Source organism: Marmota marmota, unplaced genomic scaffold (genome assembly GCF_001458135.2).
Source record: "Marmota marmota marmota unplaced genomic scaffold, marMar, whole genome shotgun sequence".
NCBI classification, from domain to species: domain Eukaryota; kingdom Metazoa; phylum Chordata; class Mammalia; order Rodentia; family Sciuridae; genus Marmota; species Marmota marmota.
Window position 1 is genome coordinate 39,225,485 of NW_026000082.1, and position 24,819 is coordinate 39,250,303.

The following is a 24,819-nucleotide window of genomic DNA, read 5'->3' on the forward strand; positions in this document are numbered from 1 at the left end:
CTCCCTCCCTCCCTATTTTTTCATTCTGGAATGGGGCTAAATAATAGAAATTTTCTCCTAATGTTGTTGTGAATGAATTAATGTGCATAGAACAGAACCTCCTCTAGGAAGTGCCTAGTGATATTAGTTATTGTATTATATGGAATACATAACCACAGAACTCATAGGGCTTTTATTATTGAAAAAGTGAGGTCATTGTTTCAATTGTGTTTTAAACACTGTTTCTAGGCCTTCCCTGTTTTTGTTTCACAGTAACTTTGTCAGCACTTGAATGATTTCGATGGAATGTGCTAACTCCTGGAAGGCCATTAGTATTGTGTGATTCATTTTCCCATTTTGAAATAAACTTGTGACTAGTAAAAGTTTAAGTGTTAATATCGTTCTGAAATTTATCTCACACTGGGAACAAATGTAACTTGGGCTTGAGTAACTAATGTACTTATATTTCTCTAAGTATAAAGGATCATCTTAACTAAAAATACTGAGTTCAATTTTCTCATATTCATCTGTCTCTGAAAATTGCTTAAATATGTTAATATACTCTTATATGCTAACATAGTAACTTTAGAGCTTTGATACCATTAAATAAACTTGTTTGTTAGATCTGTGATTATAGAAATATTTATTAACTCAGTTATTTAGGGTGAAGAACTGTGATGTCATGTTTTATCATAAGGTATTCTCTAGTTGTTTTCTCTTTGAAAAGGCTCTTCCTTTTATCCATATATGCTCTGTGTGTAAAAACCAGATTTGATCTTTTTACACATTAGTATTGTAACAACTGCACAGTTATTGAGAAGTCCATGGCTCTTAGTGGATATATAGTTAAAATAAATTTCTTGCCTCCCAGTTCATACCAGTGTAGTAGCTGATATTGTCTGTTTAGTTTTTTTTTTTTTTTTTTTAGTTTGGGGGCAGAGTAAGTTTTGGTTTGGACTTGTGAAATTTATTTTATTTTATTTTTTAAGAGAGAGAGAGAGAGAGACAGAGAGAGAGAGAATTTCAATATCTATTTTTTAGTTTTCAGCGGACACAACATCCTTGTTTGTATGTGGTGCTGAGGTTCGAACCCAGGCCGCACGCATGCCAGGCGAGCGTGCTACCACTTGAACCACATCCCCAGCCCCTATTTCTTGAGACTTACTTGATGTTAAAGAAGGGTAATCAGAATACATGATTGAAATACTAAACTTTTACTTTTCTTGATTAACAGTTAAGATAAAGACTGTGTTCTTTAGCATTTGTTTTTACAAAAATGAAGGCCTTTATTTGACCAGTTTAAAATGGTTAATTTTAATCTTTTTAAAAAATTATGCTGTTTATTTAGAAATGTACTTTGTTGGGAAGCCAAAAGAAATGCCACTTTAATGCTTTCTTTAAGAAAGATTGCATAGAACAATTTAAAAACCAACACCCTGAGAAATTTCTGAAGAATTCTGACTTTTGCAAGTTTCCTCCAGCCCCTAGAAGGCTGCTGACTACCCCCAATCTGGCCTCTGCCTTTGTTCTTGCCTTAGGGAGTTGGCATTCTATAGAAGGAATTTGAAGCTTAGCTTTTAAATTTGCGTATAGAGTATCTGGTTCACTAGCTCTCCACTAAATAGTATTTCTGTGCTTTTCATGGGATCTATGTGATAGAATATTGCTTGATTATAATCTGTGAAAGAACTTTTTCTGCAGATGTTTGTTTTCTGTTATTTAAAATGTTTCCTAGTGCAATTTAAGTCTTCTCTCCTGCCTCCTGCATTTTCATCTCTCCACCTACCTTTTCATCATAGTACCAGTAAATTTTAAGCCATGGTGTTGGCCAGAAGGCTCTGATTTACTTCGTTTTAGGTACTGAGATATCTCACTGTGTTGGCCAAGTTGGCTTCAAACTCACTCCTTTTTTATCCAGTAGCTGGAACTGTAGTTGTGTGCCGCTATACTCCGTAATTCCTTTCTTTTCTTAAAGTTTTTTTCCCCAAAGTATTTATTTTTTAGTTGTAGTTGGACACAACACTTTTATTTCACTTGTTTAAATAAACAAAAATTTGTTTATTTTTGTATGTGGTGCTGAGGATCGAACCCAGGGTCTTGCATGTGAGAGGTGAGCTCTCTACTGCTGAGCCACAACCCCAGTCCCCTTTATTTTCTTTTTATGTGGTACTGAGGATTGACCCAGTGCCTCACGCATGCAAGGTGAACGTGCTCTACCTCTGAGCCACAATTGCAGCCCAGTTCCTTTCTTTTGATTGACTGCATTTTTCTACCTTTTCCTCAGTGTTTACTCTTGTGTCATTTAAGCATACCAGTGTTATCAGAAAGATGTCTTAACAACTATTAAATACTTTGATAATTTGCCGGTAAGAGAATATGGAGACAATAATAAGAAATTTTCTAAGAGGAAAATGCCTGCTCATCACATGGAACAACAGTTTCCACAGGGTTTTTTTTTTTTTTTTTGGTACTGGGCATTGAACCCAGGGGCACTTGACCACTGAGCCACATCCCTAGCCTTTTAAAAAATTTTTCTTTAAAATATATATTTTTTTAAATTTTGAGACAGGGCCTTGCTAAATTTTATTTATATTTTAAAATACTTTTAGTAGTAGTTGGACACAATACACTATAATAAATAAATAAACCCAGCGTCTCACACGTGCTAGGCGAGTGCTGTACTGATGAGCCACAATCCCAGCCCCCTTGATATGTTTCTAAGGCTGGCCCCAAGCTTATTAGTCTCTGTGATTTCAGATGTGCACCACTGTGTCCTGCCAGAGAGTTTTCTTTTAAAATTGGATTTGGATTATGTTACTAATGTGTTACTCCTATGTTGACTTCATGTTTCCCACTGTGCAGTTTTACCTTGATACATGATTTTGGCTTGCAAGTGTTTATTTAGGCTCTGCAGTCATCATGATTCCAGTCTTGCCTGAGTCTGGACCTATAGCTGTGTGAAACAGCAGTGCTACCAGTCCAAGCTCACTTGCAGGTCGTTCACATGTGTTATGCAAACTGGCAGACTAAGCCCTCAGCTGATGTGTTAAATGCATTGCAAAGAAGTTTTTCACACATTTAAATTGTGTTTTTTTTTTACATGACAGTACTCAATATTGTTGGTCTGGACTATAGTAATTGAATTACAGCTGAATCTGAATTAGCCCAAACTGAAAAAAGTCTATCATTTGACCTAGCAGGAAATTGTTTTTTATTTGTGCTAAAAGTATTAAAATATTAGATAAGTGAAAGCACATTAAAAAAGGAGATGTTTATTTAAAAAATATTAGGTTTAAATTTGTAACTAATTTTCCAATTAGTTTGTAATATGTGGGGGATAAAAAAAGGTCATTCTTCTTTTCTCTTCCCTAGTATGAATTAGTTATTTAATATTTTAGTTTCCCAATATATGAGAGGATGGAAATTATTGGACTTCTTGTTTTTGTTTAGAAATTACAATTTATTCTTTAGTGTGAAGGAGTTTTCCTATCTTGAAAAATGTTCACCTGACGGTTAGTATGGTAGGAATATACTACAGTAGAAGTGCATTATTAGGAGCTCATCTAAAGTTTTATCCTTTCAAAATGAAATACAGCAACATTTTAAGTTTTCCTTTCACTCGAAAATTTATTGTTCACATATTCATGAATACACTCTAAGAGGGGAAATAGAGGATGGTGGCTACAGGGAGTGGAGCTCAGATGACCTGAGTTTTTTCAGTTGTGCTCTGATTCTCACTAGCTTGTATCTTTGGGAGAGTTCCCTAACCTTTATGTTCCTTAGCTTCCTGAAAATGTGAAACAGGTTTACTAATAAAACCTACCTTACAAGGTCCCCCCCCCCCACCAATATAGGGATCGAACCCAGGAGTGATTTAATTGCTGGGTCAAATTCCCCAGCCTCTCCCCCCAAATACTTTTTTATTTATTAGTTGTAGATGGACACAATACTTTTATTTATTCAGTTTTATATGGTGCTGAGAATTGAACACAGTGCCTCACACATGCTAAGCAAGCGCTCTACCACTGAGCCACATCCCCAGCCTCACTTCCCAGCCCTTTTAAATTTGATAGGCTTTTTTTTTTTTTTTTTGTAGTTGTGGATGGACAGAATGTGCATTTATTTTTATGTGGTGCTAAGGTTCGAACCCAGTGCCTCACACATGCTAGGCAAGCACTCTGCCAATAAGCTACAGCCTCAGCCCAGCCCTTTTAAATTTGATACAGGGTCTTGCTAAGTTGCTTAGGGGCTTGCTGATTTGCTGAGTCTGGCCTCAAACTTGTGATCCTCCTGCCTTAGCCTCCTGAGACACCGGGAATACAGGCATATGCTACCAGGCTTAGCTACAAATTGTTTTAGGTCTTTTTTTTTAAAAAAAGAGTGAGAATTTTTTAATATTTATTTTTTAGTTTTTGGCGGACACAACATCTTTGTTTGTATGTGGTGCTGAGGATCGAACCCGGGCCGCACGCATGCCAGGCGAGCGCGCTACCGCTTGAGCCACATCCCCAGCCCCTTGTTTTAGGTCTTAAGTGACAGATGCATGTACATGCTTTGCATGGAGCCCACCTTAAAGGGAGTTATATGTAGAGGTCTGCTATTCTTGCAGTGCTTGCTTTTAATCCCCCACCCCTTCCCAAAGCTATGCTAGACTGGGAGGCATTTCTAAGTAGCTTCCCTTCCTGTCTCTTCCAGTATCCCCTTTTTTGATTGAGGTAGAGCAATTAAAAAATTTTTTTTGTATAGGGGATTGAATCCAGGGGTACTCAATCAGTGAGCCACATCTCCGGCCCTTTTTTAAATTTTTTATTTTGAGACAGGGTCTTGCTGAGTTTCTTATGGCTTTGCTAAGTTGCTGAGGCTGGCATTGAACTTGGATCCTCCTACTTCAGCCTCCCAAGCCACTGGGACTACAGGTGTATGTCACCAAGCCTGGCTAGACTTTGGTTTTAAAAAAAAAAAAAAATTGTAGGTAGACCCAATACCTTTATTATTATTATTTTTAAATTTTTTATTGTTGTTTTTTTTTTTTAATTTTTTATTGTTGGTTGTATATTATTATTTTTTAATTTTTATTTTCTATGTGGTGCCAGGGATTGAATCCAGTGCCTCACATGTGCTCTGCAAGAGCTTTACCCCTGAGCCACAAACCCAGCCCAACCTTTGGTTTTCATGGTGTAAGTGCATGTTCTTATTGGACTATTAGACTTTGAGGTTTTCTGTTTTTGTTGTTGTTGTTGTTTTGGTACTAGGGATTGAACCTAGGGACACTTGGCCACTGAGCCACACCCTCAGCCCTTTGTATTTTTTTATTTTGAGATAGGGTCTAAGTTGCTTAGCGCCTCACTAAGTTCCTGAGGCTGGCCTTGAACTTGAGATTCTCTTGCCACAGCCTCCCAAGTTACTGGGATTACAGTCATGTTCTGGTGCACCTGGCTAGACTTCCAAAGTTTTAGAATGTGAAACCTTCGGCTACCACATATGTGTACTTTAGCCATTCTTGACCACTGTAAAAGAACTCCCATCTTTGAGGGTTGTGGTATGTTTTATAAGGCCAAGTGGAAAGGTGAAAGTCCATTTAGGTAGTATTTTCATATTTTACCTTAGATCATATATTAGGCTCAATGCTGAATTTTCATGTTTCTTAAAATTTAACACATCACCTAAGTGTTAACAGACCCATGTGGTCAAATATAAAGATCATTATTTGCACTTGGTGCAGCCACTTTAAATAAACATACTAGCGAAATGATGCTGTCATTTTTGGCAAATTTTTAGTGTATTAATCTTCACAGTTATTTCTCAATCTAGTCCATATTCACTTTACCCATTTCCTTTAATTATATCTTATTAAGTCTATTTAGTCCAGTAATTGCCTTTTTTTTTTTTTTGGCTCCTGGGACTGAAGCCAGGGACACTTAACCACTAAGTCACATCCCCAGTCCCCCATGCCCCCTTTATGTATTTTTATTTAGAGACAGGATCTCACTGAGTTGCCTGGGGCCTTGTTAAGTTGCTGAGGCTGGCTCTGAACTTGCTGTCCTCCTATCTCAGCTTCCCGAGCTGCTGTTATTACAGGTGTGTGTCATCACGGCTGGCTTAGTAATTGCTTCTTAGTTTGTATCAAATTATAAACTAACAATAGCACTCCAGGTTCCAACTAAAAAAAATTAGCAAACAAAAATCCATAACACTATGCGTAGTCTTTAGTAAATATGTCCTATAGATTTGAATCCAAGATACCAGGTGTTTTTTTTTTTTTTTTTTTTTTTTTGGTGCTGGGGATCGAACCCAGGGCCTTGTGCTTGCAAAGCAAGCACTCTACCAACTAAGCTATATTATATCCCCAAGTGTTTTGTTTATTTTTAACAGATAGGGCTCTCACTGTATTGCTCAGGCTGGCACCAAACTCCTGGTCTCGTTTTATTTTTTAAATCAAAATGGAAATGCTGATTTGCTTTATGTACATAGCATATAAAATGTATGTGTTGTGGGGTGGAGGTGGGGAGAGAAAGAGAGAAGGGGGAGATATGTCATCATTACTGGAAATTTTCTTGAGTAAAAATAGAAATGTGGGGGCTGGGGTTGTGGTTCAGTGGTAGAACACTTGTCTAGCATGTGTGAGCCACTGGGTTTGATTCTCAGCACCACATTTAAGCAAATAAATGAGGGTCCATTAATAACAAATAAAAATATTAAAAAAAAAGAAATGTGGGTCTGGGGTTGTGGCTCAGTGGTAGATTGCTTGCATGGCATGCTTGAGGCACTGATATGCTCCTCAGCATCACATAAATGTAAAATAAAGATATTGTGTCCACTTAAAACTAAAAAATAAATATTTTTTAAAATGTTAATTTTCTTTGTATATATAACCCCCCCCCCAATAAAATATATGTGGGGAATATAGATAGGAAGAAAGAAGGGGGGGGAGAAGGAGAGTGAGAATGGCCAGAGAAGCTAGGGCTTCAGGTACACACGCTTCTTGTACCCAGTTCAAGATACCAGTTTTAAATGTGTATATCCACTGAAAAGGTGTTAAAAAAAAAAAGACTATGGTACTGAACATGAACCTCAACAACTCATACAACCCAACCTGAATTTCTGTACAAAAGCAAGAATGTGAACTTTTAAATCAGACTTGTGCTAGAATCCAAGGTCCACTACCAAGTTTAGTTTCCCAATCTATAAAATTGTATTCTTAAAAAGACTGGGCCAGGCGGGGATGGTGTCGCATGCCTGTAATCCTGAGGCTCAGGAGGTTAAGACAGGAGGATCACAAGTTCAAAGCCAGCCTCAGCAACCGGCCAGGTGCTAAGCAACTCAAGTGAGACCCTGTCTCTAAATAAAATACAAAATAGGGCTGGGGATGTGGCTCAGTGGTTGAGCACCCCTGAATTAAATTCCTGGTACCAAAAAAAAAAACAAAAAACCAGGTGTGGTGGTACATGCCCATAGTCCCAGCAGCTTGGGAGGCTAAGGCATGAGGATTGAGAGTTCAAAGTCAGTTTCGTTTCGGCAACTTGGCAAGGCCCTGTTTTTAAAAAAAAAGGGGTGGGGTGGGGTGGGGGTTGGGAATGTGGCTCAGTGATTAAGTGCCCTGGGTTCATTCCCTGGTACTGAACAAACTAAAAAGACCAAACCAACAACCACTTTAGTGCATTTATTTTATATTTTATAATATCTTTTATCCTGCAGTATTCATTGTTTTCATAATTGTGAATTACCCATATTTTAGAAATTTCCTTCTCCTTTCTTAAACCTATAGTGATTTGACCTTTTATATAATTTTAGGAAAGTCATGTTCACTAATTTTAGAAGCATTTTTTCAAAGTGCTTAAAAATAATATAGGTTTATGTGTAGAAAATTTCTGGAAAGATGCAAAATAAACTGGACAGTGGTTACTTTTGTGAGAATTAGATTGGATGGTGGCAAGTACTTTTCACCTTACATCCTTCTGAACTGGTCTTTTCTACTTCATATCCTCTGTATTAAGTGGAGGTTTTCTTTAGTAGTAATCAAGTGGTACTTAGGTTGTGGATGTAAATTTGTTTCTCCTGTCTTCAAGGTTATTTTTTAATTTACCAAATAAAGATAGCTGTCATTCTTTAATATATTCCATTATTCTCACTGAAATAGTTTTATTTTCCAAATAGTATGGTTTCCAGAAGCCATTCCTTTGGGATGTATAGAAAATTTATTCATTTGTAAATCATGACCTGATTAAAAAAATGAGCTTGCAAACTGTACATAAAATTGACTTTTTATTACTGTCCCGAGAAAGGAAATCTAGCTTTGTGAACCCTGGCTAATTACTTAATTTGAGTCTTCTTACCTCGTCGTTAATCAAACATTCATTTTATTTGATTATCTTCCAGGACCTCTTCCACATCTCTTATTGTATAATTTCGTACCGATGCAGTAATTCTTAAGTGTTATAGTAAAATTTCTAATTAAGAAAAGTCTTGCTAACCATCTGAATAAAACTTCAGTTAATAAAATGTGTTTGCATTCTGATTGTCTCATAAGTGAATTTAAATATAGCTCTGCAAAAAGTCAGTCATATACATACATAAAATTTTAGTCATGGAGTTAAATTTGAAAAGAACATTTCCAGTAGCGGCAATATATTCTCTCTCTCATACATACACCATGCTCGCCCACAAGTTTTACTTGTGTTTTAAATGTGTAAAGCCTGTCAGTATTTGTATGTTTACTCTTAATACTGGATAAATGAGCTTTGTTTTGTTTAAAACTTCAAAGGACATGATACCTAATGCTAACTGTAGCGTCATATTTGATTGCACAATGGGTTATCTATCGGATTTTGTTAAACTCTCTCAGCTCCCTCACTAACTTATTTTACTTGGTGAAGTTAAGGCAGTGAGGGAAATGTGATTCACACCATGAGGGTCAAAGTGTACCAACTGAGATGGGAGGTCTCAGTAAAATGCTTAATAAAACATTGAATTGTAGTTTTATTAGAGAATCTTATTTGGTTTTTTGGCCTTTTGAAAAAACACATGAACAGAGAAATGAAATGGTTTTCTTAATTTTAATCTTTTCTGATGTCTTCTCACACAAAATAGAGGGATTATCCATTCCTGGAGTCCAAAGTGGAAGACAAAAGACTATATCCTCTGTGATTTTCTAAATGAACTAGATTGCAGGGATCAATATGAAATAGAAATGCCATTCCTGGAATTTTGTTTAATAGCAAATATGATGTAATGTAAGCAGGGTACACAAGTCCTTCTTGCTTGTCTGTGTTAATAGACAAAGGTCCAGCAGTGGTGTGCTTGGAAAGCTTTTCTGGGTCTGTGTGACCTTCGTCCTTATTGTAGCCAGGCAGCTGAGGAGATATCCCCTAAAGAAGCAAAACTCCCCATCCTCCCACTTCTTTTGCTTAAAAAAAAAAAAATTATATACAGGGACACTGAAAGGCCTTGCATTGACCAGAAGGACAAAGAGTGCTTTCATCCTCAGGGTTTAGCCAGAGCCGGTGTGCAGGGCTCTTGTTAGGCCCTGCACTAACCCTTTCTCTTACCACCCCCAGTCTCTTTTGTTCATGCTTGGTGCTGCAACAACTGGATCATTTTCGGTGTTTTTCTTCCTTATTTAAAAATAAACAGTAGAAAAAGAAAAATCCAGTTTCTTGCAATGAAAAATGGAAAGTAAAGCTTTTTCTGTTATTGATTTGGATAAAGTAAGTACCCTGTTGTATCTATTGGTCTTGGTGAAATTTTCCTCAGTTGTTTTAAAATGTACATTCAAACAGGGCTGGGGTGTAGCTCATTGGCACAGCGCTTGCCTGGCACAAGCCAGGCACTGGGTTCATACCCCAACACCCCTCCCCCTGCCAAAAAAATCCTCTTTATATTATCATATCTCATTTAACTCGATTATGCTTGTTATTAATCCATGAATTTCTAGAATCTTTCACCAGTGTCAGGGGAAAGATTTATTTGTTTATTTCCAGTAATGGGGATTGAACTTGAGGTGCTTTACCATTAAGCCACCTCCCCAGCCCTTTTTATTTTTTGAGACAGGGTGATGAGCCTGGCTTTGTAATCCTCTCTGCCTTAGCCTCACAAGCTGCTGGGATACAGACTGTGGCACCAGGCTTTTGCCCTTGTTTTACACTTTTCTTATATAGACATAAACCATCAACATGAAATACAAGATTTAAAAAATTATTTGTTATATTTGGATATATAAATGTTATGAGATAGAGCTGGACTATATTTTACAATTTTATTCCCAAATTAAATTACGCCAAGAGTTCTTTGCCATTTTTTTCACACAAGTGATTCATCTTTAATGAAATATTTAATGTATGTAGAAAATTATAGAGAATTATGTAACAAATGCTTGTGTACCTACCATTTAGCTTTGTTGTATTTGCATGCTTTAAAAATTTTTTTTTGGTACTGGGGATGATTGAACCCAGGATTTCACGCATGCTAGGCAAGCGTTCTAGGCATCCCCATCCCTTTTTCTAAAATTTTGAGACAGGGTCTCATGAAGTTGCTGAGGCTGGCCTCCAACCTGACATCCTCCTGCCACAGCCTACCTAATCGCTGGGATTACAGTCACCATGCCCAGCTTGATATATTTGCATCATTATTATTTTTAATATGTTTTTTAGTTGTTGATGGAGCTTTGTTTTCTTTCTTTATTTATATGCGATGCTGGGAATTGAATCCAGTGCCTCACACATGCTAGGCAAGTGTTCTGCCACTGAGCTAGAACTCTAGCGCCGGCCTTAATGTCTTATATGCCTTGTGAAAGTTTATGATTATTTTATTACCTCATCTGTCACAAAGTTTTCACCAGGTAAGTCATTTGTTAAGGTAATCCTAGTATGTCTCAGTTCATTACCCTTACATAATATCCACTGGAAAGTATTTTTGAGCTTTTCAATCTTAATCTCACTATTATTATGTATAGGAAATTTTTAGATACTACAACTTGATTGTCACTGTTCTAAAATGGGAATCTAATATACATGGTGAAACTATGTAGGTATGTTCTATAAGCTGTTATATGTGGTTGAAATAAGAAGGAAGTTTTTTTTTTTTTGTCACTGGTCCAGGAGCTATAAAACCTGTACTTTTTTTTTTTTTTAATTTAGTTGTAAATGTTAGGCCCTGCACTAATATTTATTTATTTTTATGTAGTGCTGAGGAACGAACCCAGTGCTTCCTCACACATGCTCGGCAAGCGCTCTAGAACTGAGCTATAATCCTAGCCCCTGTATTCCATTTTGAAATTTATATAGGAAAGAGGAATTGCTCTTAGAGTTCTTTATAGTTAGCATTGGTTTATTGTGTGCCTACTATATGCCAGATACTGAGTTAAATGCTTTAAATAAGTTGCTTCATTTAAATTGTACACCAACTCATTTATCTATCATCTATCTATCTGTCTGTCTATCTATCTATCTATCTATGTATTTATTTGGTGGGGGTTGCCTGGGATTTAACCTAGGGGCAATTTACTACTGAGCTACATCCTCAGCCCTTTTAAAAAATATCTTACAGAGTTTCTCAGGGCCTTGCTAAATTGGTGAGGCTGGCCTTGAATTTGATCCATAGCCTCCTGAGCAGCTGGGATTACAGGCGTGTGCCACGGTGCTTGGCTGTACATCAACTCTTTGAAGTAGATGATGTTATTGTCCTGATTTTCCAGTTTAAGAGGCACATAGTTGTAGATGTTTAAATATAACTTGTCCTGGCAGTCATACTAGGTAGTAAGCGGAAGAACTGGAGTGCTAAAACCAAATTGGTATGAGATAAGTGGTTGGAATAAACTACCTCCTGAGGTCAGTATTACTAGAAGTATTGTAAATATGTTTGGTACAGTCTGAAATTGATTTGTTTTAATTAAATTCTGGGCTTCAAGTTGAAGTATATTCAAATTCTTTGAAACCATAGTGTTGGCTGGGATTGCTAGTTCTAAAGGACTTGTGTGGAATGTGAGTGAGTGAACCCGGAGCTCTTAGACTTAGCGAGTGTCCTGGCTTAGTCTATTAGTTTTGGCACCTGGTTGATACAGACATCTCATGGTGGTGGGTAGGATAGGTTCTTACCTTCTTAAACCTGCTGCCAGAGAAAAGGAAAAGAGAGCTGGGAGAGAGGAAGGACAAGGGGGTCTTCACTTTCACAGTGATTTGAACTACTCTGATGAGTGAGAGGAGGTATGGGAAGGACCTGTAGTGTAAGATCCCAAGAATAAGTTGAAAAAGGAGAATTATATGACCATGGGCTGAGGCCTGCGTGGAACAGCTGCAGAGAAAGTTACTGTTTTTCTACTGAGATATAGCCACAATCGTGTCATTCATAAACAACCCCCCCCCACACACACACACGGAAACACAGACATATGTTTTTTTTTTTTTTTTTAATTTCATTTTTTATTTTGAGACTGGGTCTCACTAAGTTGTTAAGTTTGGCCTCAAACTTGGAATCCTTCTGCTTCAGCCTCAGTGGGATGCTGGGATCACAGGTGTATGCCACCACCTCCTGTTGCCATTTCTACATTTATTTTAGAATTTTACTAAATATTAGCTAATGAAATGCATTCCAGCATACATTTCATTTAATTCCTTTTGTTTTTTCAGAAAGAACATTAATGAGTAATCATATTTAGTTGGTCTTATACACAGTGGTTCTCTGTCATTGTGAATGAAAAGCCTTTTGGATTTTTCATGACCTCATTTGATGACCATTTTTGAGTTAGCATGGCATTGCTAGTTGGATGGGGTGCCCTTACTTGCTTGGAGAAATGTGCTTCTGGCCTACCCATCTTGATTTACTGAACTTGTTAGTACTTTATTTCGTATATTAAAGAAGTGGTGAAAATTTTGCTCCTGGCATCAGTCATTTAAAAAAATTTTTTTATAGTTAGAGAGGGACAGCATGTCTTTATTTTATTTCATTTTATTTTTTCATGTGGTGCTAATGTGTGATAGGCAAGTCTCTGCCACTGAGCCTTAGCCCCTGGCAATCAGAGTCTTTATGAGGGTATATGGATTTCTTAATGTCTATACTGTTGAGAGAGTCAGAATTTTAGTAATTAAAGTAAGACTTTTTTTTTCCTTTTTCATTTTATCAACATTTTCAATATCAGTGTTGGGTAAAACTTCTGGTTTCTTAGCTCAAATCCAGGTAGTATCAAGGTGGGCTAATAATTTCTAATAATGATAGCGTTCTTCGTGAACGTGTATTCTCAAAAAAAAAAAAAAAAAAAAGAAGCCAGTTTTTACCTTTCGCATAATGTCTGTGATGAAACACTATAAACTATTCATTTAATTATGTCTTGACCCTTGAGTATATAATTTGTCAAATATTCTGTGTGATAAAATGCCACAAATCACCTCTGTTACATAGTTGTCTGATAATGAAAACCACTTGTATAAGTTAGTTGTATGCTCAGCTATGGTCTTTTTAAATTTATCACCATTTTTACTTGAAAGAATGACAGACTGCTTATTCATGCTTGAATATTTCACAGATACATTATTAAAAACATGAACGTGCTGGATGTGGTGGTGCATGCCTTTAATCCAAGCAACTCTGGAGGCTGAGACAGGAGGATCATGAGTTCAAAGCCAGCCTCAGCAATGGTGAGGCCCTAAGCAACTCACTGAGACCCTGTCTCTAAATAAAATACAAAAATAGGGCTGGGGGTGTGGCTTAGTGGCCAAGTGCCCTGAGTTTTAATCGCCAGTACCCCCCCCAATAAATAAAACAAAAAAATAAGAAAAGGTGAATGTTCCTGTGTCTTCAAGAAAAACTGTTGCTAATACTAAAATTATAGTTTTCAAGCAAAAACTGGAATATTGAAGGAAAAATTTAGAATATTGAAAGAGTTTCCAATATCCCTATCCCATGACCTTGAGAGCTTCCCAGTACTTAACAGTCTTCCCTAATGAGACCAGTGGTGGTATTAACAGGTATGAGTTTTGAGATCAAACAAAGCGTTATCAGGAAAGGTCTGCATAACTTAAAGTACTGATCATTACCAGATGATTTGTACATAATGCTACTAAATAATGCATAAAATGCAATGTGGATGAATTGATTTCAGTGTAACAGTGTATGAAAAATTTGGAAGTATGGTTTGGAACTAAGTTGCTTGTAATGTTTAAAAATTATTACTTATTGGGCTGGGATGTAGCTCAGTGGTAGAGCACTTGTCCAGCATGTTTGAGGCCTTGAGTTTGACCCCTAGCACTGCATGAAAACAAAAAACAAATAACAAAAAAAATCAGAGTAAAATAATTTGCTGAGTTTTGGTGTAATATTGAAACAATGCATAGTAATCAGGAAAGACTGTTAAAATGCCTCTCTCTTTTCCTGGAGAGGAGATTTTCTTCATAGACTTAAAATGTTGCAATGTATTGAATGTAGAAACACATTTAAGAAGTCATCTGACTTACTAGATTTATCTTCCTTTCTTGATGTTAAAGACATTTACAAAAGTGTAAAATAGTGCCAACCTCCCCACCTCTTGTCACTTGACTGTTTTTCCAAATAAAAAGTGTTATTTGGGTTAAAATATAGTTCATTTATTATTTTAGAATAAGTTAATAGATACATAAGATTCAATCAGCATCTTGCTGCGTATGGTGGATCACGCCTGTAATCCCAGCAGCTCCAGAGGCTGCATGCAGGAGGATCGAGAGTTCAAAGTCAGCCTCAGCCCAATAACGAGGGTCTGAGCAACTCCGTGAGATCCNTTTTTTTTTTTTGGTGGTTCTATGGATTGAGCCAGAGACTCAGCATGTGAGGCACATTCTCCACAACTGAGCTACATTCCCTCCCAGCCTCTGATCTTGTTAAATCACATTTAATGACAATTGCACTTAAGATAGCATTTACTTATAACATCTTTTCTTATGTTCTTTCATCTTTTTTTGCATGCAAGTGTTCTTCCCTCCTTTTTCCTTTTCTAAGTATAGCTTGGAGGTTAAAACCATAGGAGACAGACAGAGATCAGGTGAGCTGGGCACATGCCTGTAATACCAGCTGTTAAGGAGGCTGAAGCAGGAAGATCATAAATTCAAGGCCAACCCTGTCTGTTTAGTGAGACCCTGTCTCAAAATAAAAATGCTGGGGATGTAGTTCAGTGGTAAAGTGTTTGCCTAGCATGCAAAAGGCCCTGGGTTCAATCCTCAACACTGTTCCTTCCATCTCACCCCCACAAAGTTTATCGATTAAAAATTAATCCTCTTGCTGGCTCTGGTGGCTCATGCCTGTTATTACAGTAGCTCGGGAGGCTGAGGCAGGATGATTTTAAGTTTAAAGCCAGTCTTGGCAACTTAGCAGTACCTAAGCAACCTAGTGAGACTCTGTCTCAAAATAAAAAAAATGAAAAGAAAGGCTGGGGATGTGGCTTAGTGGTTAAATGCACTTGCTGAAATTCTTGGTAAACTCCCACCCCCCAAACAAAAACCCTCTCCATCTAGGCTTGGTGGCACATGCTTGTTATCTATCTACTCAGGAGGCTGAGGCAGCAGAATTGAATGCTCAAGACCAGTCTGGGCAACTTAACAAACCTCTGTCTTAAAAATTAAAAATAGACAGGGCTGGGATGTTGGTCAATGGTAGAGTGCCACTGTGTTCAATCTTTAGTACCAAAATACATAAATAAAATATCAGTTGTTGTGTCTTTTATATTCCAAGGAAGTATGCATCCTACCTAATCTTCATAATAAGTCTGTGAGACAAATTATTACCATTTTATGAAGAAACAGCTTTGGCAAAAGGTTAAGTAGTTGCCAGTTTAGGAAGTAAAGAGATCAAAATTAAAAGTCAGCTCTTATTTTTCTTTAAAGCAAATACTTTACATTTAGTCTGTTACTTTCAAGCAACATAGAGTCAGCACTTCTTTCTCGTAATTTGTTTTCCTTCCCCCCCTTTTTTCTGCATACTTAGAGGTCCCTCTCTTAACGTGGGTCGTCTGGGTTGTCATGTCTTTTTTATCTGACTGGTCTGTGGTAACGAGGCAGCTGGTGAGGCTTCTCAGGCAGGATTTTCAAATAGGACTTAGATGTTGGAGACAGCATCTGTACTCTATTAGGAGATGCTTGGTCTGGTTTTGGTGCCACATCCCTTTTTTTCCCAGTCTTCACATTAGGGAGTGGTCCTTTGGATCATTCAGACCAAGACTTAGCTTGGCAGAGTAATCCTTACCCTAAAAACTTTTAAAACTTAAAAAGAGAAGCTGGCAGCTTTGGGTTCTAATTACGTTTGAAACTAATTTACTTCTGTTAATTCTTCAATGAGGGACATGCTAAAAAAATCTGTGATCTAACTGGAGAAAAAAAACATTAGATTTAGAAATAATGATGAAACAGTATCTGAATAGTGTTCTCTCATCTAAGATACTATTTATTAAATACCTACTATGTATATACTATATAAGTACCTTCTAGCTTCTGTATAATCATTTAATCTATTTTAAAAAATATTTATTTTTTAGTTATAGGTGGACACAATATCTTTATTTTACATTTATGTGGTGCTGAGGATCAAACCCAGTGCCTCATGCACTTGAGGCAAGCACTGTACCTCTGAGCTACAACCCCAGCTCTCATTTAATCTTTACAGCAGTTCTTGGTGTCATTAATTTCTGTCTTTTTTATTATTAATAAATAGAATAACTGAGGCTAAGTGAAGGAAAGGAAAATGTGATCTTTTACAAACTAGGACAACCAGGAATCCTATCCAGGTAGTAGTTTGGAGTTGAAGGGATTAAAGTTAAAAAAATGAAGGAAAGACATTTCAGATAGGAGTTGTATGAGCAAACAAACAGGAAAGTGCCTGGTGTTTTCTATTTGAGAATTTTTATTTTAGGGAGTTCAATAGGAGGGATCTCAAGTAATTGTGGCAGTGAATCACAAGGTTTGAATTGCAGGTAATTTGGGGAGCGATTGTTTATTGATGACCACAGTGTGTTCAGAAAGATTGGTCTAAGAATGTACAGTGTGAATGGAAGATGAAGAGATACCAATTGGGAAAATCCAAGTAGCTACTGCAAATAGAGGCTACAAGACGAGAAATGAAGATCTGAATATGGGTTGCAAAGTTGGCCTTGGGAAAGAGAAGATGAGGATGGCTTCTAGACAAATTGTAAAAGTGGTATAAAGAGGAAATTGAATGAATTTTTGGGTTATAATTGTACACCTGGCAATTAGCTTGCATGTTAATATTTGCATAGTTGCTGAGTTAGGCTGGAGATGATATAGGTATATACACATGCACATCTGTATATATATGTGGACATATTTTATATATATATATATATATACACACACACACACATACATACATACATACACACGTGTGTGTGTGTTGTATCCCCCTCTCCCATACTGAGGATTGAGCCCTGGGTCTCTCTATAACTGATCTATATCCCCAGTCCTTTACAGATTTTATTTTGGGATAGCATCTCACTGATTTGCTGTGGTTAGCTTTGAGTTTGTAATCCTCTTGTCTCAGCCTTCCAAAGTTACCACATCCAGCTAATTTGATCCTTTTTAACCAGTAGGATTCTTTATTAAAATGCAATACAGGTTATTGATACTTAACACCTTGGTTTTGGATAGGGTCTTTATGATTCTCTATGGAGGTTATTGATAATAATGTACTTGGTTTGGCTGTGGTGCAAAAATAGAAATTGATTAATAGAGCTGGGCGTGGTAGAGCATGCCTATAGTCCCAGCGCTCGGGAGGCTGAGGCAGGAGGATCATGAGTTCAAAGCCAGCTTTGGCAAAAGTGGGTGCTAAGCAATTCAGTGAGACCCTGTCTCTAAATAAAATACAAATTAGGACTGGGGATGTGGCTTAGTGGTCGAGTGCCCCTGATTTCAAACCTTGGTACAACCCCCAGCCCCCCCAAAAAGAAATTGACTAACAGAAAGTGATTGGGATGTTTAATACACATTGATATACTGGTGTGGGGGGATAGTTCGAAAGCTGCATAGAGTCAAAATTATTTTTTAAAGAAGTTATGTTGAGGGCTCAGTGGTAGAGCACTTTTCTAATGTTTGAGGCGCTGGGTTTGATCCTGAGCACCACATAAAAATAAATAAGTAAAATAAAAGCATTGTGTTCATCTACAACAAAAATATATACAAAATTCATATTGGAACTACTATGGAAATCAATATGTAAGTTCCTCAAAAGACAAGGCATGGAACCACTATATGACTCTGCTGTATCTATCCTAAAGAATTAAAGTAATCAGGGCTGGGGATATGGCTCAAGTAATAGCGTGCTCTCCTGGCATGTGTGAGGCACTGGGTTCGATCCTCAGCACCACATAAAGATAAAATAAAGATATTGTGTCCACCTAAAGCTTAAGAAAAAAAAAAGAAAGTAATCATAGTATTACAATACATGCATGCTCCTGTTTATAGCAGCTCAGTTCACAATAGCCAAATGATGGAATTAGTCTAGGTGTCCATCAGGGGATGAATGGATCAAGAAAACGTGGTATATGTACATGATGGAGTTTTATTTAGCTATGAAGAAAAATGAAATTATGTAATTTGCAGGAAAATGGTTGGAACTTGAATGTTATGGCAAGTGAAATAAACCAAACTCACAATGGGTTTGTTTTCTCTCATATGTGGAAGCAAGAGAGGAAGAAAGAAAAGTGGGGTAGGGGAATCTTAAAAAAGTTGAAGGGAGTTTGGTAGAATAGAGGAAAAGGATAGAGACACAGAGGAAATTCTGGAGAATGGTATTGGCTGAATTATATTGTGTGCATGTATAAATATGTGACAATACATCCCACCATATGTACGAATGTGGAGGAAAAAAAGTCATGAAACACATCATGCTGTGTTTCAATAAGTGTAGCACCGTCCAGTTTTTTATGATTCTTCCCTGAGAACAGGCTAGTTCACTGTTATTCAGGGGAAATGTTGTATAATAAATTAGGTACTTGACATTATATTCATATCTATGATCTTGAGAACCAAAGAAATTAGTTTGAATCTCAAGTTTCATGCTACCTCTAGCATATGTTCTTGTATAGTACTGTTCACCTATTCCTCTATCTGCCTTTCTCTTGGCATGGTTGAATTTATTTAAATACAGTAATGATGTGACTCTGTATAACCTGCATCTACACATTCCACTTTGTATTTACATAATCAGAACCTAAATGACATTACTAATTTCCAGGTTATCAATTCTAAAAGCAGTGTTTCTTTTTATATTATTTAAACAGATTAAATTTGCATTAAAAACTAATTTGTCACTTTTGCATAATGAGTCTTGAACCTGTTTTCTCCTCCTCCTTGTTAAGCCAAATAGTAACTACTGTAATGAATAGGTGTGTTTGGAGCAGATCTTAAATTAGACACTTTATATTTTAGTAAGTGAAAATTAATGTTTCTGTTAACTTAGTAATTTGTAACTGTATGATAAAAATTTCAAGCTGGACAAGAGTGTACACAGTGAAAAGTGAGTCTTGGTTCAATAGTATAGATCTCAGAGATAGTCATTGTTGTTTTTTACCTATTCTTTTTGAGATCTTTTGTGTACGTGCATGTGTAACATAAAGTTCTATAAATATTTGAAATATACAAAGCCATCACATTTACTTTATATTGCTAGGTTCCAAAGCAGCTGTAGAAATTGTTCCCAGTTCTTCATTGCACCTGGTGGTAAATTTTCATGGAGGTTATAGATTTTGACCCTGGTTTTATGGTTTCTGTGGTGTGTAACCTAGGCTAGCCGAATCTCAACATTTGTCTTTTTTTTTTTTTCTTTCTTGGTACTTGGGATTGAATTTAGGAACTCACTTATGCTACCATCCTTAGCCCTTTTTATTTGGAGACGGATTCTTGCTAAGTTGCACTGTCTGGCTTTGAACTTGTGATACTCCAGACTCAACTTCCCAAATAGCTGGGATTACAGGAATGTGTCATCATATCCTGTTAGCTTTTGCCCTTTAATATTTTTTTCCAGTGGTAGGACATAATACCTTCATGTTATTTATTTATGGGGTGTTGAGGATCAAACCCAGTGTCCCATGCTTTCAAGGCAAGCACGCTACCACTGAGCCACAACCCCAGCTCTTTTATATAGTATTTTTTGAATTTCGTGCAACTTTTTCTCTTAAGGGAGAAACTGTATATAACCTAGTTAAACAGGCATAGGTAATAAATATTGTGCTTAAACATTTTTATAAAATTTTTGTGAGGCAGAAGGATTGCAAGTTTGTGGATAGTCTTGACAACTTAACTAACTAGTCCTTGTTTCAAAATGAATAAAAAGGACTTGGCTTGTAGCTCAGTGGTGGAGGGACTTCCATGGCATTTGCAAGGCCTTTGGTTCAGCCCTTAGGACTGAAAAACAATGGAAGGAAGGAAAGAACAAGAGATATTTGATGTTTGATACTAGAACAGAAAGTATCTAGAATGCTTACTTGGTTCAGTCATAAAGCTTGGTGGGAGGCCAGCTCTCCCTTTGTCTGAGTTTTACTAGAATCTTCATGTTGACAGCCCAGGATACTGAGAGAGAGATGGCAGAATCAAAGCAGCTTTCATGGTTATATGCTCATAACCTAATGGTATTGTTTGATTTGAAGCATTATGAACTTTAGGAAACATTTAGAATCTTTTTTTTGGGACCAATACTGGGGATTTGAACTCAGGGGCGCTTTACCACAGCCCTTTCATATTTTATTTTGAGATAGGGTCTCAGTAAGTTACTTGAGGGTCTTGGTAAATTTTTGAGGCTGGCCTTGAACTTGTGATCCTCCTATCTCAGCCTCATGAGCAGCTAGGATTATAGGCATGTCACTGTGCCTTAGAAGTTTTATATGCTTATCTGTGCTTGAATATTTCATAACAAAATATATTAGAGATATCAGAGATAGTCATTGTTGTCAATGACTTAAGTTTTTTTTTTAATAATGTCAGCTGATCTTTTTTTGCTAAGCTGTAGTATTACATTTGTGTGGAGGAAGAAGAGTTAAATCAGTTAAGTGCTGGGAGTTAGAATGTAGGTAACCTTGAATTTACATTTAGAATGCCATCTTTAAAAGTGACATTTGAGTGTTTTAGCATTTTTAGACTATTAAATTGGAACATGATACTGAATATGATTATATTATACGTGGATTTATGGAAGAAAGTCATCTTGACTATGTTCATTCTACATAATAACTTGATAATGCTGAAACACTTTCTATTCAGGGCTGTTTTTTAATTCCTTTCAGAGTTTGTTGTTTGAAAGAAATGCAGCTGACTGTTGTAAGAAAGAAAACATCTTTCTGGGAATTGGGTGTGTCTACAAAGAGAAAGGAAAACACAGTTTTTCCATATCTCAGAATAGCCAAATAAAATACCATTGACTTCCTATGAACCTGCATCCTAAGAAATCATGTTTGAAGTTCCATTTGTGGGATTTTTTTTTCCCCCTCAGTAAGGACATTTTAATTGAAGATTGGAAGTAAATTATAAATGATGTAAAGTTTATATTCTCCTTGTTGATGCTATTTTAATCAAAAGTTAAAAATAGCTTAATTTTTTGCTTGTGATTGAAAATTGACTTCTGTTATCATATTTGTTCATTGCGTCAGTAGAGGACCTGCTGTGAGATGTACTTGCAGAATGCTTTTCAACTGTTGTGGGCTGTGCGTTTGCAAGTAGATGGAGTAATCTAAAATGTTTGGGTTCTACTTTGATCTCATTAAGAATGATGACTACAGAAAGAAGGAAGAGGATTACATTTTCTGAGTGGTCATGGTTAGTATCTTATATTGTTATTTCTATTTATCACATCATTGATTTAAAGATGAAAAAATTAGATTTAACAAAAAAATTTTAATGGGGTAGGGAGTTTTGGAGAAAATTTTGGTCAAAAGGAATTTGACTTTCCCATAATTCTCCTTGAGAGCTAGCCTGGTGGGAAAAGTATCTTCAATAATATAGGTCTTTTGGTATGAGACGGTTAGGTGAATTAGTTTGACTAATGATACTGGCTATGCAGATATAAATAAGAGAAGCAGTTTTGTCTAACTGATGTCTCTCCGTATAAACTTCTTTGGGGTTGAGCTCTGTTGCTATTCTGCATCTACTAAGCTGCTCACCTTGGGAAGAGCTGTTAAATCAGAATTGACACATTTGATAGCAGAAGGAAATGCTTTCAAGAAATGAATAAATATCTGTTTCAGATTCACTATCCCATGTGTCAAAGATCAGACTGTGTCTTTGATAATTTTGTCAGTATGGAACAGACAGCATTTTTTTGGCTTTTGTGTTTGTATGTTGTGGTATGTGTCAGATGCTTCCAAAGGTGTACTTTTCCTCACCACACCTTTCATTCTAGCTTTTCTAAGGTCTAAATTAGGAGAGCTCTTGGTGCTTTAGGGAATTACTTAGCTGGAACCTAGGAGGTGCATCCTTGAAGGCCTTGCCCTCTGGATAGTCTAGAGAAAGGAAAAGTCATGATCTTTTTATAGTAAAGTGCTTTATATAATTAGCATCATCACAAGCCTTATTTTATTTAGTGATTCTGCGTTCTTATAAAATTGTGGTGAGGAAACAGGTTTGAGGAGGTTAGTTAATTTCCCAAGATAATCTAGCTAGTAAATGATGAATCTGGTATTCAGGTTTTTGTCTTTCCTGACTCTGAAGTCCATACTCTTCCTAGAAGGTCCTTGTTTGACAGTAGTTAGAAATGTACAACATAGTCTACAAGTAAATCAAATAGTTCATTTTGTCCTAAAATATGTTTTATGTTTATATTCAGTGACATATTAAGGAGTTTATTGCTTATGGTATTAAATTTTCATTGCCTGATTTAATAGGAGCCTGAAAGTTCTTGTCCTGAACCCTTTTTCCTGAAAGATAACACCCCAAGATTGATTCAAAAATTAACTTCTATTGGCATGTTATGCGGAATTTGAGAGAAAAATTCCAGTGTTTAGGTATAGATTGTTTGCTAATAGTAAGGAAGAAAAAAAAATGTGTACCAGCCGGGTGCAGTGGCGCCTGCCTGTAATCCCAGCGACTCCGGAGGCTGAGACAGGAGGATTGAGATTCAAAGTCAGCCTCAGCAATGGCAAGGCACTAAGCAACTCAGTGAAACCCTGTCTCTAAATAAAATAATGGGTCTGGGGATGTGGCTCACTGGTTGAGTGCCCCTGAGTTCAATCCCTGGTACCGAAAAAAAAAGAAATGTGCACCATACATAGCAGTGAATAATAATATTTTGAAAAAGTTCTCTTAAATTACTGTATACAAGTGACACACCTAATTCTAGCTACTCAGAATGCTGAAACAGGAGGATCACAAGTTTGAAGCCAATCTGGGCAACTTACTGAGATTCTCTAAATAAGACAAATTTTAAAAGGGGCTAGGATGTAGCTCAGTGCTGGCCTAACGTTTGCAAAGCTCTGGGTTCACCTGGCATGGTGGCACGCACCTATAATCCCAATGGCTCAGGAATCTGAGGCAGGTTTGGGAGTCAAAGCCGCCTTAGCAACTGAGCAATTCAGTGACACCCTGTTCCTAAATAAAATACAAAAAAGGGCTGGGAATGTGGCTCAGTGGTGAAGTCTCTCTGGGTTCAATCCCCAGTGCCCAAAACAAGATAAAAACCACAGACAAAACAAAAAGCTCTGGGTTCAATGCCCAGTACTATAAGAAAAAAGACAGTCTACTGAATTCATTTAAATCTTGACATGAGGACTCCCTCTGGAGAATTGAGTAGATTTGAATATGAATTTGATTTGCTTCATTAGCAAATATTCATTTTAAGAAATAAAAATAAGATGGGTTTTTTTTTTTGGTAACTTTACATTTTAAAATTTCTACTTTAATATTTATTATAATTTGTGTTGAAATCGGCCACACAATTTTTGTTTCAATGTTGTATTAAACTTTAAGGTTACAGTATTACAGGAACTGGGTACATACACAAGGGCACTTCTCCTTACATCAAGTACTGGAAATTATGTAAATGATGTTTCTCTTTTAACTCTGGTCACCAGGAAGCTCAGAGCCTAATTGATATTCATTATTTGTATTACTGTGAGAATTTGTAGCCTGCTAGTTTTTACTTTCATTGTAGTACTCTATTATATATGTCCTTTCTAAGTCAGTTTAAATCTGTTGTGGAAAAAAACAAAACATCATAAGATAAAATAATGGAAAAATAAACTCTCCCATGACCAGGGAAGAAACAAATAAAAAAGACAATAAAAAATCTTGTAGTTTAATAAAAGAAGATAAATTTTTTTAACATGTTAATATGTTGTAGTTTATTTAAGCCTTTGTTTTTAGAAATTATTAATACAATTAAGTATTCACTTTACTAAACTTTACTGTTTCCTACACTGGAAGATTGTAATGGAATAAGAAAACCGACAGCCCCTATATCTGCCTTTCTCTCCCACTCCACTCTAATAGTGGCCAGTGAAATAGACAATGGTAGAAGTAGTCATTTGTGTTTACATATGTTAAGAGAAGTTTTCTTGGTATCTACATTTTAATTTTTTTTTTTTTAAATTTTTATGTTTGTGTCAGGGTCTCACTGTGTTGCTTAGGGCCTTGTTAAGTAGCTGAGGCTGGCTTTGAACTCCTGATCTCCTGCCTCAGCCTGTTGATCTGCTGGGATTACAGGTGTGTGCCACCTTGTCTGGCAAGAGGTTTCTTTAATAACATATGCTTATATTTACTTTAGGAGTGCATCTCTTTACAAGATGTTCAATGTGATTAAATAATAGGAAGATCTGAGCCTTTATCTTTATACTTATAGTTAGGAGTAGAATTATTTTCATATTTTGTGATTTTTTTTTTTTTTTTTTTTAAA

General features: G+C 36.6%; 1 protein-coding gene across 31 annotated transcripts in view; it reads left to right on the plus strand.

The window, feature by feature from the left end:
* Eif4g3 (eukaryotic translation initiation factor 4 gamma 3) overlaps positions 1-24,819 on the plus strand; it is a 292,326-nt gene that overhangs the window by 41,280 nt on the left and 226,227 nt on the right. For 8 of the 31 annotated variants that reach the window (XM_048816149.1, XM_048816141.1, XM_048816143.1 and 5 more), the window contains exon 1: positions 21,548-21,749. The exons of 3 other annotated variants lie outside the window; for them this stretch is intronic. The gene's annotated coding sequence lies outside the window, so the exon portion shown is untranslated. Of the gene's footprint in view, positions 1-21,542; positions 21,750-24,819 lie in introns of those variants that run through there. 20 more of the 31 variants (XM_048816136.1, XM_048816138.1, XM_048816144.1 and 17 more) reach the window with 8 other exon arrangements.